At 40.5% G+C, this 18,871-nt stretch overlaps 1 long non-coding RNA gene across 2 annotated transcripts in view; it reads right to left on the bottom strand.

Annotated features, from left to right (window-relative positions):
* Window positions 1-3,402: 3,402 nt before the first annotated feature.
* Window positions 3,403-18,871, bottom strand: part of LOC120376765 — a 79,100-nt gene continuing 63,631 nt past the window's right edge. For both annotated transcript variants that reach the window (XR_005587471.1, XR_005587470.1), the window contains 2 exons: window positions 9,888-10,056; window positions 3,403-3,874 (listed from right to left, as the gene is read on the bottom strand). This is a non-coding gene — a long non-coding RNA (uncharacterized LOC120376765). The remainder of the gene's footprint in view (window positions 3,875-9,887; window positions 10,057-18,871) is intronic.

Raw genomic sequence — 18,871 nt, 5'->3', positions numbered from 1 at the left:
CAAGCAATCTTAATAATATATTCTTAAGGCCAGATCCTTAGCTGGTATAAACTGGTATATGACCACTGACTTCAATAAAGGCTTGGTCTACACTTGGGGGGGATCAATCTAAGATACGCAACTTCAGCTACGAGAATGAATCTTAGATTGACTTAGAATCACTTACTTTGCTGCCGCTCCCACATCGACTCCGCTTCCGCCTCTCGCCCTGGTGGAGTTCCAGAGTCGACTGGGAGCACTTTTGGGGATCGATTTATCACGTCTAGATGAGATGCGATACATCGATCCCCAATAGATCGATCACTACCCGCCGATCTGGTGGACAGTGTAGACATATTTGGAGATATGCTTATTTATACCAGATGTGAATCCATCCCTTCAAATGCAAAAATGTTCCTTCAAAGTATACTGGTTCTAAAGCTTTGTTTGGAAAAAATGCCAAGTAAACTTTAGGAAGCTTGTTTTTGTTTTTCGGCAGGCAGGTAAAAAAAATCTGACATTTTAAGGCTATTACATTTATTTTGGAAAAGTATCAATATGCATAGACTGCTAAAATGTATTTTAAAAGATACTCTGATAGCAAAGTGATATTTTAGATGACAGAATTAAAACCATCCACCTGCTACATTAAGAACACTTGGTATTTCATCATCATATATACATTTGTCAGCATTGTGACTCAGATAGGTATTACTTCTTTGCATAAAAATCTTAATGTGTCCACTGCAATTATGTTCAGAGGCAACATCAGCCCTTGGGGTATATTTCCATTTCAATTGCTTTTTTCTGTTTGCAACATCATTGTGTCTATTGTGTGAATATGTATAGAATTAGAAGGTTAGTACATAAAGGTATAGAATGATAAATAAAGATGTGGCAAAAAATTAAAAGCCCCTCAAAAAGCCCAGTTTTTCCTGATGCTTCTCAGAAAACAGACCTTAGTTTTCAAAGTTCTTTCTGCTCTATCTCAGTATGGTGTATGGTATATGGAAACATATACGTGCATTCTTCATGCCTGTGGAGTCTGCAGTATTAAAGGCAAGAGAAACATTTGGCAGACAGGAGTTATCTGGGAAGGGAGGTTACAGACTGCATAATGCTAGTAAAGTAAGCTCACACTGTTTATGTCCACACCATATGGCCTGTGTATAAACAGAGTGCTTGAATACTCAGCATCTCATTCTTATCCTACATTCTCTTCCCCTTATTCTAATTTACCCTTCCTTGTTGATTATTTCCATTAATGTCAACAGCAGTATCTACTGATTCTTGCAGGCAATGGCACTACTGCAGCTTTATTTACAGTTCTGCTAATTCCTGTTATTGATTTTGCTGTGTAAACCAACCTAACGATGTAGAGGTACTCAGAAATATTGCCCACTCCTGTACATGTGAATGGAAATTCTTCAGGCCAATTTAATTTCTTACTTCAGTGGAACTACACCAGAGATTAATTTGGTCTATTATAATTAGGTAAAATCAAGACTAATAATCTGAATGGTGATAGGTTAGATTCAGACTGAACTGGCAATGAATTATCATATCTTAAGGGGTAAGTGGTGAAAAAAATCTTAGGATGAGATTTTGTTGACCAGTTCTTAGTCACAAAGCTAGGGACAGAGAACAGCTCGGCCAACAAGTTTACAAGTCTCCCTCTGCTTCTTCTAACTGTGCACTTTGCTAGTTTATGTAGCCAGGAGATCCTGTCACTGTTACCCTCATCTCCCCTCTCCATAGCTACCAGTTGTTTTTTACATCTGCTTGTTGCATCTTGTCTCAAATTAGACAATAAGATATTCAAGTCAGAGATTCTTTCTTACTCTACGTTTGGATACCTCCGAGCACAATGATGCCCTGGTAGGGACCTCTGCAACAGCAATATTTATTAAGGATAACACCACCACAATAAGCAGCCTGTTGCTGTAGCCAGAAAGACTTAAAGGGTCAACAAGATAAATAGAGCTGTGCACTAAAAACGTATATGCACTCACATTTACACTCACAAACCCACATTGGTCACACAGATGAGTTATTGCACACTACATGCATGGAGAACAACTCTCATCCAGAAATAGATTTCTAAGCAAAAAGAGAAATAAAGGGTTAAGTAAGTTACAAACTCACATGTAGTTATGTGATACTACTCATTATGTATGACTGTGACATTAAAGCTACCTCATACATAGATATATAAAATACAAAAAGAATACACTGCAGTATAACTTATTGTGGTAGTCTCTTTCATATAAAATGCATCTCAAAATGCCCCTAGCAGCTCTTGTTATTAGGTCAGTGCAAAGGTGGCTTAAAACCATTTTTGCCTCACCCCGGCTGCACTGAATGGAGCTCTGGACCTTTAATGTTTGCTAAGCACTTTGAGGTCCTCCAATAAAAAGCACTCTAATAATAAATAGTAATAACAATAAATAATGATGGCATACAACAGAAGGACCCAAGCAAAATTCCTATTCCCCTTAGGGGATCTTGTATATCCACTGCTTGAAGATAACAGGCTAGGTTGAATTTTTCTTTTCCTTGTGTTTATAAACTATTAAGCTACACTAGTAGTAAAGTTTGAAGAGTGCTAGTGACTAGTAATTAAAAGGTTCCTAGCTGGATTCATATGTGAGCTGATAAACTCACTTGCATATTTACTCTCAGTTTGGTCTTTCTTGACCTCCCTAAAGCTCAGGCTTTGTGTATACACAAACTTGGTCTGAAATAATAATCAGTTTTAACTTGCACTTTTAGTTACTTGGATGCAAGGCTGTGTGTGGTACACTCTTATTGTTGATTATATATAGACATGCACTGGCATAACTACAGATGTGAGGTAAAACTGATAGTTATTCTGATTCCAGTTTGTGTGTAGACAAGAACTCAGTCAACCCAGTTGTTAGGGTGGAATGTGGACTCTCAACTGGTTCAGGTTTAGGGCTGCTGTAATTTATGTGAACTGGCCAAGGATCATTCTGGCAGCTGAGAATATTTACAATGTACAGGCATTTTCCTACACTAACTCCTCCAAATCACCGCCCTATATCAGTCCCCTTTCACTGGTGGAATTTCCAGCTGGCCATATCTGTCACCCTCTTTTACACCAGTAGAGAGGAGCACAATGAGATTAGGTGCCCAAGAAGAGCGGAAACTGAACCAGATCTCCTGAGTCCCAGTCCAGTGCCTTAACTACGAGATCATTGGTCCTTTCATAAATTGTTTATTTTAATATGTTATTTAATAATTTATTCATCTGAGAGGCTAACCACATTCTCCAAACAAAAAACAACTTAACCAAAGCCTATTATGTTGCCAGGATACAGTACCCTTCAAAAAGTAAGATTTAGGCAAGCTTCATATATATTGAATCTGAGAGAGATTTCTAAAATGGAATATAGTTGGATCAGAAGCATACTAATCATTTGTATACTCCCTCTGAAGTGGGTGTATCAAAAACAAATGTAACTTTGTAACTTATTTAATTGTAATTAATTAAATTAAATTAATTGTAACTTACTCTAGACCGTCCTTGGGCTAAATACAAAGGATGGTTATTTATTATTTGTATTACAGTAGCTCCATTCATGGACTCCAGACAGGATTAATGTTTCATTGTGTATAGGTACTGTATCAGCACATAGAGACAGACAGTTCCTACCACAAAGGGTTTAGAATACAACTTCAGTTTCTAAGGATTTAACTGTTTACACACGATGTCCATACTTCAGGTAATTCAGAGTTCCAAATTCAATAGCTAGCATTCCTTAGTGGACTTTGTGTCCATAAACCAGTAAATCAGCAGCACTCCTCCCTAGGTGTAGTTTCATGACAGATTGAAAAATAGTCTTCATTTCATTTCAGATCTGCAGAACACCATCTGGGAGAGAACATAACAGAATGGAAATTGCTCATACAAGATGTGAGAGGGGGTTGCAAAATTTCACAGTATGTGGCCTGCCTCTTAGTGAAGTGAAAGTCATGTCACACAACAGACAAAAAATTAGACCGTGGCTTGCCTTTTACTTCATTTTACAAAAAATACTGCAATCACAACTGAAGAGTAATGCAGCACATATTAGTCTGTAACCATACCAGTTCAGGCTCTCCATCACCTCACCCCTTGGGGTTATAGTGTTACATCTACAAAAGAATTTCAATCCATCCTTTAATGTTGTGTTCAATATCATTTGCATCCAGAAATATTAAAACTCATGCACACAATTTTATGTGCAAATTGGGTAGTTAAATTGCGTCCACTGCACGTCCAAACAATTGTGCAAGCAAAATGACATGCAAATGTAAAGGCTTTTCTTGGTGAACAAGTATATAGGCATTGTTGACCCTTGTGTCTTGATTATGCTGCCTAAACATTATTTTGTGGATTCCACTGAATAAGATATCTGCTACTCTTAAACACCATTGCCATCCACTCAGATAGTGATGGATAGAAGACTATTTTGAGCTCTTTTGGATGAAAAGCATTATGTAAGGTAAGCTGAATAAGAGCTCCCATTGTGATGCTGTGGCCAAAAGGGTTAATGTGATCCTTGGCTGTATAAACAGGTGACGCATTTATTACTTCTGTATTTGGCATTGGTGTGACTGGTCTGGAATACTGTGTCCAGTTCTGATGTCCACAATTCCAGGCTGTTGAAAAACTGGAGAGGGTTCAGAGAAGGGCCACTAGAATGATTAAAGGACTGAAAACGTGCATTGATAGTGAAAGGCTCAATCTGTTTAGCTTATCAGATAGAACGATAAGGGTTAGCTTGATCACGGCTTGTAAAGTAACTACATGAGGAAAATACATTTGAAAATAGAGGACTCTTCAGTCTAGCAGATAATGTCTAAAAAATATCCAATGGCTGGAAGCTGAAGCTAGACAAATTCAGCCTGGAAATAAGGTGCATATTTTTAACAGTGAGGTTTATGGTGGTTTCTCCATCACTTCAAGTTGTTAAATCAAGATTGGATGTTTTTCTAAAAGACCTGCTCTAGTTCAAATTGGAATTAGTTCAGGGAAGTCCTATAGGCTGTATTATGCAGGAGGTCAGACTAGAGGATCACAACATTCCCTTCTGGTTTTAGAATCTATATATATCAGTCATCATATTAGTCAAGTAAGTTAATAGATTCATACAATGTTGTATTGTTAGGATGTATACATTCATTTACTACTACTACAACAAGAGAAATGGGAAGCAAAAATTAGCTATGTTAGCCTATCCCTGGCTGCTGTAATTGTCCCACAGGGCTACTGGCAATCACAGTAAATGAGAAAAGACTTCAAGGCATTAATTATTATTATTACTATGTCCATGTTGCCATGTCTCCTGATTTCATCAGGAATCTCTCAGTATTTGGTGTTTTTCTTAAGCCTCAGTTCCTTGAGGCAAGCAATTATGTGAGAATTTCCACTTCAGTTTTAAAAATAAGAACATTTTTAGCCCTGATGGTTGAAAAGAGAAACTTTAAAACTTGACGAGTGCACTCTAAAGACTTAGAAACCAGAAGGAAGATAAAAAAAGCCCGTTTTTTTTTTTTTAAATTAAGCCCAGTTTAGGAGTTCTGAATGCTTGAGGCTGGCAATATGGTAATAAGTTTAGTGCCACCAATGTGCTTGTGTAATCCACTGATCAGTGCATGCTCTCCATATCTCTTTCTGTGCCTAGCTACAGAGGATATGGGTCTGTTACAGCTCTCAGCTGGTGCATCTGTCTCTTTAGCTCAAGTTGTAGCAATTCATGCTTTTAGCTCTAGAGATCCCCAGTTTAATCCCAAGGGTTAGTTGTGATGATGGCTGCCCTGCTTGATTCTATGCAATGCATAAAATTCTCCACTAGTGTATAGACTCACACAAAAATATAGGCTACATTACGACTATGTCTACAGGACACTCGAAGGTGTGATTGCAGCTCAGAAGGCATATCTAGGCTAGCTTGAAACTAACTAGCAGAGCTAAGACAGGGCAGCACAGACCATAGCACAGGCTAGCAATGAGAATACATACCCAGGTTTCTGGGTAGGCTTGTACAGCCTGAGCTGGGCTCCCTGCCACCGTCTCTTCACTTCTATTTTTAGCCTCAATTAAAGCTAGTGTGGGTATGCCTACCTGAGCTGTAATCATACCTCTGATTGAATTGCAGGCGTATTGCAAGGGCTTGTCTAGATGAACAGTCTGTGCACGGCAAACTGGGGTGTAAAGATACAAAGCATTAGTCTGCTGTGCTTTGTCCTTTGGACCATGCTGCTGAGCACTAAATGTTCTCTACTGCACATTGATCTATGCCCATTTCAACCCAGAGTAGATCAAAGCACACTAGGCAACTTTTAGTGCAAGGTAGCAGGCTCCTCATGGACAGTTAGTGCCTGGCACATTAGTGCATTGTAGATTTACACTCCAGGGTGCCACACACTAACTGTTCATTTAGACAAGGCCTAAGCCTTGAATGCTTTATATATTCATGTAATTTATTTTCCAACTATCTGTCTTATGTACTTATATGGCCCCTATAACTGTACAGTGGCCCAAGTATTTAAAATAGAAATAACAATCTGTCTCTTTCTTCTTTCCCAGGCTATCGGAGAAATAGCTTGTAGAGATTTTGTTTGAACGTGAGTGAGTAGGTATATTCTTTGTTGATGTGTGTACACTTGAAGAACTTACTGAGGGAAAGTTATCTCAAAGAAATAGCGTTGGCACTTAATTCTGAAAGTAGCAAGATCCTTGGTCATTCTTATCTTGGAGGATGCTACAGATGAGACAAGTTCTTTGAAGCACTGCCCTCTTTTTTACCAGAATCACATCAGTCTTGCCTGGGTTCCACTTTAGCACGCTCTTCGTCCAAGTGCTGATTCCAGCTAAGCACTGAGCAATCTGGGGGACAGCATTTGTTATGTTTGATGCAAAGTGCAGTGTTGTCTGCTTAGTGCTGCCATTTCAGCAATTGTCTCCACTTTATAAAAGTGTTCAATAATATCAGAGAGAGGATTGAGCCTTAGCAGACTCCAAAGATGTGGACTTTTTGATTTATTTTTTAATTATAAACTCATTTCTTGTGGCCCTCATGGAAGGATTGAGTATTCAAGGGGACTTTAATGTGTTTTACTCCTGGCTCACACTTGCCTAATAGCCTGCTATTTACATATACTTAATAAATTAATTATGAAGGAATGCTAACTATGAGACTGGAACAACAGTTTCCAAAGCTGGTGCTTTGTTATTGACTGTAAAGAGAATACTCATTATCTTAATCTATCAGTGTGGTTATAGCAAGCAACTCAGATTTCATTATAGTGGCTGTATGTCCTTCTTCACATTAAATTTAAAAAAACAAAAGGGCCTCTCACTGATATTTAATTTTATGTAGACCAAAGGACAGCCTTCTAGGCCAGAATAAAAACCTCTTTGTAACACTTTTAGTATATTTTGTTTTGTAGGGCTATTGATTTTTTACTTGAGTGGGTTTTTTTTTGTTTTTTTTTTTTTAACCAACTCTGATATGTTTTTCAGGCTATGTTACCATTTGATTGTGAATTTTACTTGTTTATCCATGGTTAGCTGTTCAGAGGTTATGGAGAATGAGCCATTTAGAATTCAAAGATGATTTATTATGAACTGTTATTAATCTAAATATTTATATTGCAAAACCATAGGCATTATTTCTTCTTATATAAATTAATTGCAACTGAGCATCTACTCCAGTTGAAAATATGTGTTATCTACTCAGGGGTACCGGAGAAGGGAAGTCAGTATGGCAGATGGGTACTAGCTCTGGAACAGTGCTGTGCAATGTAAACATAAGGCCATCATCAGGCAAATGGCTTCTGTGGTAGCTTTAGTCCAATATTTTTAGTCTGTTAAGTCATACAATACCACCTCAATCAGTAAAGCGAGGTGATTTATTTGTGAGAAGAGATGCAATGTATTTGTACATTGTAACAGCTATACAATATTTCACATGTTCTCAAAGGACCAGATCCTTAGCTCCAATTTCAGTCACTTTGTGGTACTCAGGCAGCCCAAAGGCTACCCTAAAGGGGGCAACCAGGAATTTTTCTGGAGTAGGGAAATCCCCCAAGTAACAGAAACCCAATGTAAGACAGTTCTACACCAGCTAGCCCCACACCTCTGCTTAAGGGGTTTGTCAGGGATGGGGAGAGGTAATGGCAGAGGCATGTTGGAGGCAGGGCCAGGACACCATGCACTCCACCTGGTCCTCAGCTGGCAGAATGGCCCCTATGGAACTGTTGCAGCCAGCATAATATATAGAAGCCCTTATGCTGCTTTAAATACCAGGGTCATTTTAATCCCAGGATCATGAGAGGAGAAAGGAGGCTTAGAGCCCTTCCTGTTCCCTCCCCTATTCCTCAGCTGTGCCAAACTCAGCACAACTGAGAATTTGGTCCTAAGTTTTTTGGTTTTTTTTCTGCCTTTTACTAGCTCAGGGTCAGATCATGAGAGGTGCTGAGCACCCACAATTCCCATGGTTTTCTCAGCATCTTTCAGGAGCAGGCCCTAATCTTATGAAAGCAGAAATAAAAGATCTAACGTTGTTAGTGCTAACTGGTCTGAATATCATCTGGACAAATGCTGCTTTGCTCTTTCTCCTTTTATACACATCTGTGTGTAACTCAAATACAAGGTCTGCAATTATCAAAGAGCTCCCCCTTCTCTATTCACATTTTAAAGGTTAGTCTAATGACTTCTCGGCAGAGGGAGAATTTAGATGGCTGTATGGGAAGAATCGAATCGAGATGTCTCACTCAGATATGTTGGAGACAAAAAGATTCCTCCTGCCCCTTTCTGCACAGGCTACATAGTTAAAGATGCCTCACTGGGCAGAACTTGCTTCCGTCACAGTCGGTTGCTAGAAGGGCTGCCAAAAGCGGGTTCAGGCCTCGGTGAAAAAATTTTTTGGGCCTCCCAGCAAGGGCAGACCGGCTAAACAGGGACGAGAAAGCCAGGGAAGCCGGGCCCCGGGCCCCAGTAATTTGTACCGGCTCCCCCCACCCCTCTGTCGGCCCTTGTTGCTAGTAAGAAATGATTGGATCACTCTTATAATTACCTTTCTCATGGCAAGCAACACATTACAGAAGTGTGAGAAATGCCCTTGTCTCACACAGGGACATAAGGTGGGTGAGGTAGTATCTTTTATTGGACTGACTTCTGTTGGAGAGAGAGACAAGTTTCGAGCCACACAGAAAAGTATTCTGTGTTAGCTCAAAAGCTTGTCTCTCTCACCAACAGAAGTGGGTCCAATAAAAAGATACTATCTCACACACCTTGTGTCCAATATCCTGGGACCAACACAGCTACAACTACACTGCATTCTTGTCTCTCATAGTGTGCTGCCATAAAACACTGTGTAAAGACAACTTTTCTACTTAGAAGACATTTTTGCCAGTACCCAGGAAGATAATGGAGAATCCAATTTTCAAACATCAGTTACTTAGTAGGACAGGCAACAAAGAATCCTGTGGCACCTTATAGACTAACAGACGTTTTGCAGCATGAGCTTTCGTGGGTGAATACCCACTTCACCCACGAAAGCTCATGCTGCAAAACGTCTGTTAGTCTATAAGGTGCCACAGGATTCTTTGTTGCTTTTACAGATCCAGACTAACACGGCTACCCCTCTGATACTTAGTAGGACAGATGTCCAAGTACAGCATTTGGACATTCAGACTAACAGGTGTCTGTAAATGTGAGTCTATGGACGTAAATGTATGTGAAGGAATTCAGATACTATACTTATGTGTGTGGTATAAGATCCTATATAGAATAGAATAGGATCTTACATGCCTAGGAACTTATCTGAGCCCTGATCTTACATTGACCTAACTCTAAGTGTCTACACTAAAATTTTGCTCCCACCAATATAACTCACCTGCTGCATCGACTTAATAACTCCACCTCCACGAGTGGCGTAGAGCCAATGTTGATGTAGTTAGATCAACACAGTCTTGTGTAGACGCTGTGTTGCTTACATTGACTGTTGCTGGCTTTCAGAAGCCGTCCCACAATGCCCCACACGCTTCTGGTCATGATGCGCACCGCTGACACAAGGAGAAAAGTGTAGATATGCACAAGCAATGTAATTAATGTGGCAGCTGTATGCCGATGTAAGTTAGGTTGACTTAATTTTATAGCATAGACAAGCCCTGAGTCTAAGAAAGAATTCAGAGTTCCCAGTAAGGAGAGCATATTTATCAACTCTTGCATAGCCAGAGCTAGAACATTTAAAAGATATAGGCTAAGATTTTCAAAAGTGACTACGGTTATGGGTACCTTGATTTTTAAGATGCCCAACTTGAGGCACCCTAAATAGACCCAATTTTCAGGGAATTGCATTGTAACAGCAATAAATGATTTCATAACCTATGATGAGATTTCTGTTTTTCTATTATCTTTGTACTTGTTTATTTAGTAAATATAATATTTAACTCTTATCTGCTATTGAGTCTAATTTGCCTGGATCCCATCTGTCTGGATTCCTTATACTTCTATTATAAAATGTCAGCATTCACAAGTAGGCAAAGCTATGTCTACATTGCAAGATTTTCACAACATTTGATTGGATAACCAGTCCAGTAACATTAAACTGCAAGAAAATTTAGGCATGTTCATGAGCTTTAGCATGTATGAATAAATGAGAGAAATCATTACAGCTGACAGATGAAAGACAAATGGAAAATTAAATTGCACTATATTTCTACAATTGGAACTTTTAAAAGGAACAGATTTTAAATTCAGGGTTAGATTTGTTTACATTTGTCCCATGTTTGGAATGTACCGCAGTAATTGAACTTGTGATAGGCTTCAGGAATGCTGCCTGAAGAATGAAAGCTTCTGTGTTGTGGTGTGTTAAAAGGGGAACCCTGCTCAGTGGCCGAAGTGTCCGTGTCAGCAGAACATTTAAAACATTTTAACTGGAAAATTCTAAAAACTTCATGCTAAAAAAAAATACACCTGGTATGGTGCTATTATTAGACCAGGGTTTCTCAAACAGGGGTCGCCGCTTGTGTAGGGAAAGCCCCTGGTGGGCTGGGCCAGTTCGTTTACCTGCCCTGTCCGTAGGTCCGGCCGATCACGGCTCCCAGTGGCCACAGATTGCTGCTCCAGGCCAATGGGAGCTGCTGGAAGCAGCGCGGGTTGAGGGATGTACTGGCTGCCGCTTCCCTACACAAGCAGCGACCCCTGTTTGAGAAACCCTGTACTAGACAGTTTCAAATTTTCATTAAGTGACTAAAGCTGGTTGAAATATTTCACATAGAAAATTTTCCCATTGGAAAATGTAGTTTTACTGAAACCAAAACCTTTTGATGGAAAATGTCAATTTTTAGTTTTAGTTTTCCAACTGGGAGAACTGAAACAAGCAAACAAAAAAGAATCCCATCAAGATGACATTTTGAAACAAAATGTTAAATGTTAAAAAAAATGAGATTTTTAATTTCAAAATATTGATTCAAAATAAAAAATGTTGCGCCAACATGTTGAATTATTTTGTTTTGATCAAAGATGTCAACATTTTTCATTTTGACATTTCCAATTTGTAACTTTTCAGATTTTTTTCAATGCACAACATTTTCAATATTTCAGGTTTCCATTCTGATTTGGAATGGAAGCTACATTTCAAAATGTTGACACTTCCAATGAGATGAAAATTCTGTTTCCCAGCCAGCTCTACAAGTGACCAGTCAATGAAGGGTTTCGTAGTAAATCAGGAATTATTGCTGTATCAAAAATATACATATTTTGATAGTAATCCTAAAATCTCTGAAACATCAAATTTTAAGGCAACTTGTACCCTTTACTCCACAGATATAGATCTAGCACAGAGATTCTGCAACAACCCACCTGCCCCTGAGTCCCTGGTGTAAGAGGCACAGTTAATGGGAAAGGGAGTATGGCTGGGGTACCCAGTGCTCCATGATACACCAGGCAGCTGGACATAAGTTAGAGCAACCTAAGGTTGCTTTAACTTTCCTTGGGGATAGGGTCAGTCCCCCCAGAAGTCACCATTGTCCCCACTTGGCTCCTGGACCACGTGCAGCTTTGTCAGAACTGAGAATTAGTACAGGTTTCCCAGGCCAGGAAAGAAAATTTCTTGTCAATGTTTTGCTTGAAACTGGAATGATGAAATCTTCTGAAGCTCTACACCTCTCCACTCTGTCCCATTTCTAATCCTAGGAAATGGAACCTACAAGCATGTAACAAAGTCTGAAGGAATCACAAAAATCAACTTGTCTATATTTTCATCCTCAGAGCTTAGTACAGGGGGGCTGTTTTGGTCACCACAAGAATGTCATGACCACACCTTCATGCGTCCTCCCACTCAACTTGTACCATGTTAACCACACACCTGGAGGCACTTTATTCCTTGTGGTTTAATATAACTAGTGAGGATCAAATATTTTATAGCAAATAATATATTAACCAAATTTAGCCTTTTTTCCTGATCTAGACTGCACTGTCTGCCCCTGTGATAATAGAACTGGCTCCTGGGGAGGCAAATGTAGACTTTTCTCTGTTTGAGTTTCAGCTTGTGATGCTTGCTGAGATTCTGGAGATGTTGGAGGCTGAGATATGACCTCTGTGTTAGACTCATGTTCTTCCTCGCTGGTGAAAGCCAGAGGGGAGGTGCTGGGACTGTAGTTGGAATTTATTTTCAATGCCTTCCTGAGGCAGGACAAGAGGCTGGAACCCCTTATAGAAACAAGTATTAAAAACTTGCTTAGGAAAGCATCTCTTGACATGGATACTCAGCTACCATACTGATGGACATGGTATAAAAACAGATACTAGAGGGAGGGAAGGCCTACACTACACATTTAAAGCGGCGCAGCTGCACCAAATGCACCTGTGCTGCTATAGCACTTCTGGAGAAGATGCTCTAAGATGACGGGAGAGAGCTCTCCCGTCAGCTTAATAACTCCACCTCTCTGAGAGGCAGTAGCTATATTGGTGGGAGAAGCTCTCCTGCCAAAATATTGCTGTCTACAAGGGCGCTTAGGTCGGTATAACTATGTCACTTGAGGTGTGGATTATTCACACTCCTGAGTGATGTAGTTATACTCGGGTAATTTTGTCATGTAGACCAGGCAGAGCATCCTTCCCAATATCACTGCATCTCAGATCTCCTCACATTTGTGAAGATTATCCAGAAGGCTGTGGTGATATAGTGATTAGTGATATTTGTATTACTGTAATTCCTGGGACCCCAGTCTTGGACCAGGACCCCTTTGTGCTAGGTGCTGTACAAACAGAACAAAAAGATCTTCCAACATTCTGGTCCTGGATGCACTAAGCTAGAACACTGAGATTGCCAGATGTCATGGTTGTGTGAGGGGTTATTGTGTTATTCAAAGAGGTTGGAAGAGACAACACCTCATAGCATTTGGTCCTTGAACATGCCCCCCTGCAAAAGCCTAAATCAAAACATCTTCCCCGACCCTTAGGGGTGGGAGGAGCTGAAGCTCAAGTCACGTTCTAAGTCCTCCAAGAATTGCTAAAATTTTACCCTGAAACACAAGCAGAAATATACCATCAGCACAATACTATCTTTATATACCAGAGACGAGCAGCAAAGAGTGCAAGCAATCAACAGTTCTTCTTTATCACACGTCACCTTTCAATAAAAGGTTAAATTATTTTTTTTAAAAGCAAGCTTGTGTGATAATGCAGAAGGCAATTATTCAGTTCAAACATTGCCTGATACAAACATTTTTGACATTTGGCACATTTTTGTCCTTTTGTGAATGCAACCAAGATGCAATGAACTGTTGCCATACCAATAGTTAGGAAGAAAATGTTAACTGGAACCTCCTCCACATGGACTACCCACATAGATTCCATGTGTGCAGTTTGTAAAATGCTTTGGGCATAAAAGATACTGTGATGATACACACATGGCTGACACAGTCAGATTTAGCCCCCGAGTTACACAGGCTAGATCATGAGCCGGTGAACTGAAAAGAAGGGAAGCTATATTGATGTATACCAGCTCAGGCTTTAGCCCACTGAGTGTCTTGCTGCATTCCTTATTCTCACCTTATTCAGACATTTGTAGTGTGTGAGAGGAGCTGCTATCAGCAGGTTGGGCCTTTTCCTATCCCCCCTGAAGACTGGTTAGGCCAGGACACCATCTGTAGCCAAATGTCTTTAAGGTTGGCACTTGAATTCCTCAGGGCTACAGTGGTTAGTACAGTCTATACCTGTCTATAATTCCAATGCAATTTGTATAATCTGCACAGCAGATGAAAATAGAGGAGGTTTTTAAAAATTTTCTTTGTACTGAGGTGAGGAAAATGGGTATGTTTGCCTGTATTTTGGCCCGAGTTCTATGGTATTTATATGTTTTGTATTGCCAGCTCACTACTGTTACGTATTAGGAAGCATTTGTGCATTGCAACCAATATTTGTGCCTTCATTTTTTAAATTTAATATTGTTAATTTGCCTTTAAACATTGTCTGTTTCTGCCCTTTCCCAAACCTCTGCTTGTCTGTTCTTAGATTGGGAGCATCTTGAAGCAGGAGGCACCTCTTTAATTATTGGAAAATACTTAACACATCACAGGTGCTATTGAAAATTCAAGATAAATTATACAGAATAGTAATAATAATGCATTGGCTCATCTACTCTTAGACATCCACCCTATAAAACAGGAAGAATCGTCTCCATGATCTCCATGGTCCACCCTGAAACAATAGACCCAAGGAAACACTAAACATAAAGGAAAGAATCAGTGAATACAAGTTACATAAATACAATATCACAACTTGTAATTCATTTTCAGATTCTCAAAGAATATAAGTTATTCAGAGCTGAACCTACATCTGAATTAAATAGGGAATTCATATCTTTTACATGCAGCTAGTTATCATGTAAGGTTTCATAGTTCACGTTTCAGTGGACTGCTTGAGGCCATTCCAAATTCATACTTTGTGTAATGCCACTGACTTCAAACTTACTTTAAACCAGGGATGAATTTGTCCACTTGCACTCATTCAAGTATAGAATCTTTTATCCAGTGTCTTGCTACTAATAGGAAAATTCCTACTGTTTTCACTGATGAACATTTCCTCTAAGATGCTCACCTGAAAAGCTTTAGTTTTACACAGGTATGTCTTTCTGCATTTCTGCCTCTTATTTCACATGCAGATCTGAGATCAATGGCTATGTTATCTTAATGTCCATTTATCCCTACTCTTTGTTTCCTGTCTTTTAACTAGTTACTGATCCACGAGAGGACCTTCCGTTTTATCCCATAACTGCTTACGTTGTTTAAGAGCCATTTGCTTGGGACATTGTCAAAGGCTTTCTGAAAGTCCAAGTACACCATATCCACTGGATCACCCTTGTCCACATGCTTGTTGACCCCATCAAATAATTCTAATAGATTACTGAGGCATGATTTCCCTTTACAAAAGTTGTGTTGACTCTTCCCCAAGAAACCATGTTCATCTGTGTGTCTGATAATTCTATCCTTCACTATAGTTTCAGCCAGTATGCCTGGTACTGAAGTTAGGCTTACTGGCCTGTAATTGCCAGGATCACCTCTGGAGCCTTTTAAAAAAGTTAGTGTCACATTAACTATCCTCTAGTCATCTGGCCAAGAAGCTGATTTAAATGATTGGTTAATGTTTTAACATGCATCCCTTATCTCCTAATATAAACTCATCTAGCTAGGGCTTAAATCACAGTGGCACAAAGCAGATTTAAAGTGGGCCAGGATCTGCGTGAATTATTTGTAACTATGTATTTGTAATGAGCACTGGGCACTAGCTCATATAATCTCTTACACCTTTCTTTTAGCTAAGGATGGTGAGCTGCTCAACTATATCTAATGCTACTGCAAAAAGTTACCTAAATCATAAGAAATATACCAAGAGAAGGGCAAATTAATTTTTATTTCTGAATTGTCATCACATTTGTATATATTTTAGTTGACGTCTTTTATTGAATCTTTACCATTTCTGTGTAAACCACTGTGTAAATTAAGCTTTTTCACAGTAACTGTGTCTTCTTTAACTACAAACTTTAATGATTCATAGATTTTAAGACCAGAGGGGGCCATTAAATCTCATCCTACTTCCTGCATAACACAAGCCGCAGAAATTCATCCAATTACCCCGGCAGTAAGCTGGATAACTTGTGATGAAAATGGCATAGAGCTGCCATAGTCAGACTTGGTAGCATCACTCTGGCTGAAACATTCACCCAGCTGATTCTAGCATCCTTGAGATAAAGAACAAATCTACCAGGTCACCATCACAAATCTTATGAACTTTGAAGGACTTGTTCACTGCTGTTTCAGGGGCTCTGAGCTCTTGGAAAATAAAAATGGTGCTCAGCTATTGTCCCAGTTCTCCTTTAGGATATGCATGCACAACAACTTTTTACCTCAGTGGGAGTTGCACAGAAGTGTCTGATAGAAATGGACCCAATATTGTTAATGTAAGGAATTTTCCCTGCTCCCTCCTCTCTCCCAGGAATGGTAATCCACTCCTGGACCTTACCAGCACATTATACCCCCAGTGCCCACTCAGCTGTGCTGGCCAGGTCATTGGGGATCTGGAACCAAAGCTTAGTCCATTCCACTCCATTTGCCTGGGGTTGGGAGTATTAGGCACACAGCCTCTGCATATTTCCCCCAGTGATGTGTGGATAGGGTGTGTGTCTCCTAATGCCTCTGTGCAGGGCCGGCTCCGGCTTTTCTGTCACCCCAAGCAGCCAAAAAAAAAAAAAACGATTGGTGGCACTGCGGCGGCAGCCCAATTGCACCGCTTCATTCTTCGGCGGCAATTCGGCAGCGGGTCCTTCACTCCCTCTCTTCCTCTTCGGTGGCACTCTGGCAGCAGCTCAAAGAGGAAGAGGGAGACTGATGGACCCGCCGCCGAATTGCCGCCAAAGATGCCGAGATGCCGCCCCGATACCGGACGGAGTGCTGCCCCTTTGTATTGGCCGCCCCAACCACCTGCTTCCTTCGTTGGTGCCTGAAGCCGGCCCTGCCTCTGTGAACCTATCTGAGCCACAATCTAGCCCTAACCAAACATTTAAACAAAACATTTAAGCAAACATTTAAAAAAATCTGCATTTCTCCTCTTCAGTTACAATTACAGGACACTAGTGTCCACTTACAAATGTTGCCCTTCACAAAAGTTTACTTCATAAGGAGTTCTAGATTCCTTCAAAATTTTGCAGGTGATCCCCGGAAACCCCAGGTTCAACATTGTATATTGTACTTTAATACCTCTTTCATACTGACTTTCAGTTTCTTTAATAGAAAGCTGTTTAGGTTTCGGATCCTAAACTTTACAAATTTTGGCCCATTGAAAGAAAACCAAGCTGCTTTATTAAATTCGTTATTCAAGGAAATCACTGTAAACCTAATAAGATTTGTTATGTTTTTCCACTCAGTGTCAGCAGGGAATCAAATTAAATTAAGGCTGAAGGTCTCAACTGCATTCTAGCCCTTGATCAAGTTACTAATGCTTCAGTTTAAGAAGTATGACAAGATGATTAGATGATTTTAAAAGCTCTGTGCTTGAAGAGATAGTTGATATCACGAAAGCAATTATTTTTGCAGTCAAATTATGCAATTCTTGCAGTCACATTAATAAATGGTGGTTTGTCAAATTCTGCAATAAGGTGCTTTTATGAAAGGAATTCAGTTGTATCTGCATGGGTTTCCTTTGTTTAATTTATATACCTAAAAACAGCAGCAGTCAAAAGCCCAAACAACATCACTAGGTTTGTACACACACTCCAGCTGATGTCATGACCCATGGGGTGTGAATCTGGGTTAGCAAGGTTAATGGAAGCAGTCATACACCAACCCTTCACCTGGGAGATGCTAGAAATAGCTTACCTGAGACTCATAAAATCACCCCCAGTGTGAGGCTCTGCCCTCAGGTACAATTGATGGAGTCCCAGAGTGGTTGATTGGCCTGCTGGCCCTACTTAAGCCAGCAGCAGGAACAGGAAGCTGGCTCAACTGGGCTCCACCCTGGTCAGGACTGTTTGCCTTGTGCTGTCTACTTCTGCTACCCGCTCCTGCTACCTACTACCAAGCTCCTGCTTCCCTGGCTTGAACTCCTGGCACTCTGACCTGGCTTGATTCTTGGCATCTGACCTATGGTTCCTGACCTCCACTTTGTCACTTGCCTCTGACCCTCTGGTATCCTGACCTGGCTTGACCCTGGTTCCTGACTTGAACCAGGACTTGTGGTTCTGATCTCCAATTTTTCCCCTGCTTCTGACCTCCCGGTATCCCAATCCTGCTGACTTTTGACTCCTGTCTCATGACTGCAGACTGGCTCCAACTACTTGATCTGGGCACGCATGACCCGGCCATAACAATTTGTTTGGACCACAATAACCCTGTGGGATGGAGACTGGTGCAAGAAGGATGGACCCAACAGCACTATCACAGCCACCAGAAGCATCCCAAATGGCCCCTTTGCTTCCTGGAGGATAATCAAGCACTGCAAGCCCAAGTTGCACAGCTGACCTTAGACAACCAGTGACTGCAGGACAAATGAGGCAGCTCAGCGCTGAGAACACCGCACGGCATACAGCCTGCAGTGTCTTGCCTCACACAGGCCCTGCGAAACCCTTGCCTAAATGGTTCTATGGGAACTGTGGGTGGTTCTGGGGTTTTATGAACTGATGCCACCTTCTGTTTCTGATGTGTCCCCAAATCTACGCCTCTGACCTTGTAAGGTGACCTTGGTCATCAGCCTGTTAATAGGAGATGTGTTAGAGTGGGCCTGCCCTTGGCTGGAAGGCCAGAGATTGGTGCTATCTAACTGGGACACCCTTTTTCCAATCAGTGTCAACCATCTTTGATGACCCACGCTGAGTTTGAA

The sequence above is a fragment of the Mauremys reevesii genome, linkage group 1 (genome assembly GCF_016161935.1).
Source record: "Mauremys reevesii isolate NIE-2019 linkage group 1, ASM1616193v1, whole genome shotgun sequence".
NCBI lineage: Eukaryota > Metazoa > Chordata > Testudines > Geoemydidae > Mauremys > Mauremys reevesii.
Note: the sequence above shows the minus strand (reverse complement) of the source record. Positions and strands in the feature narration are given on the sequence as shown.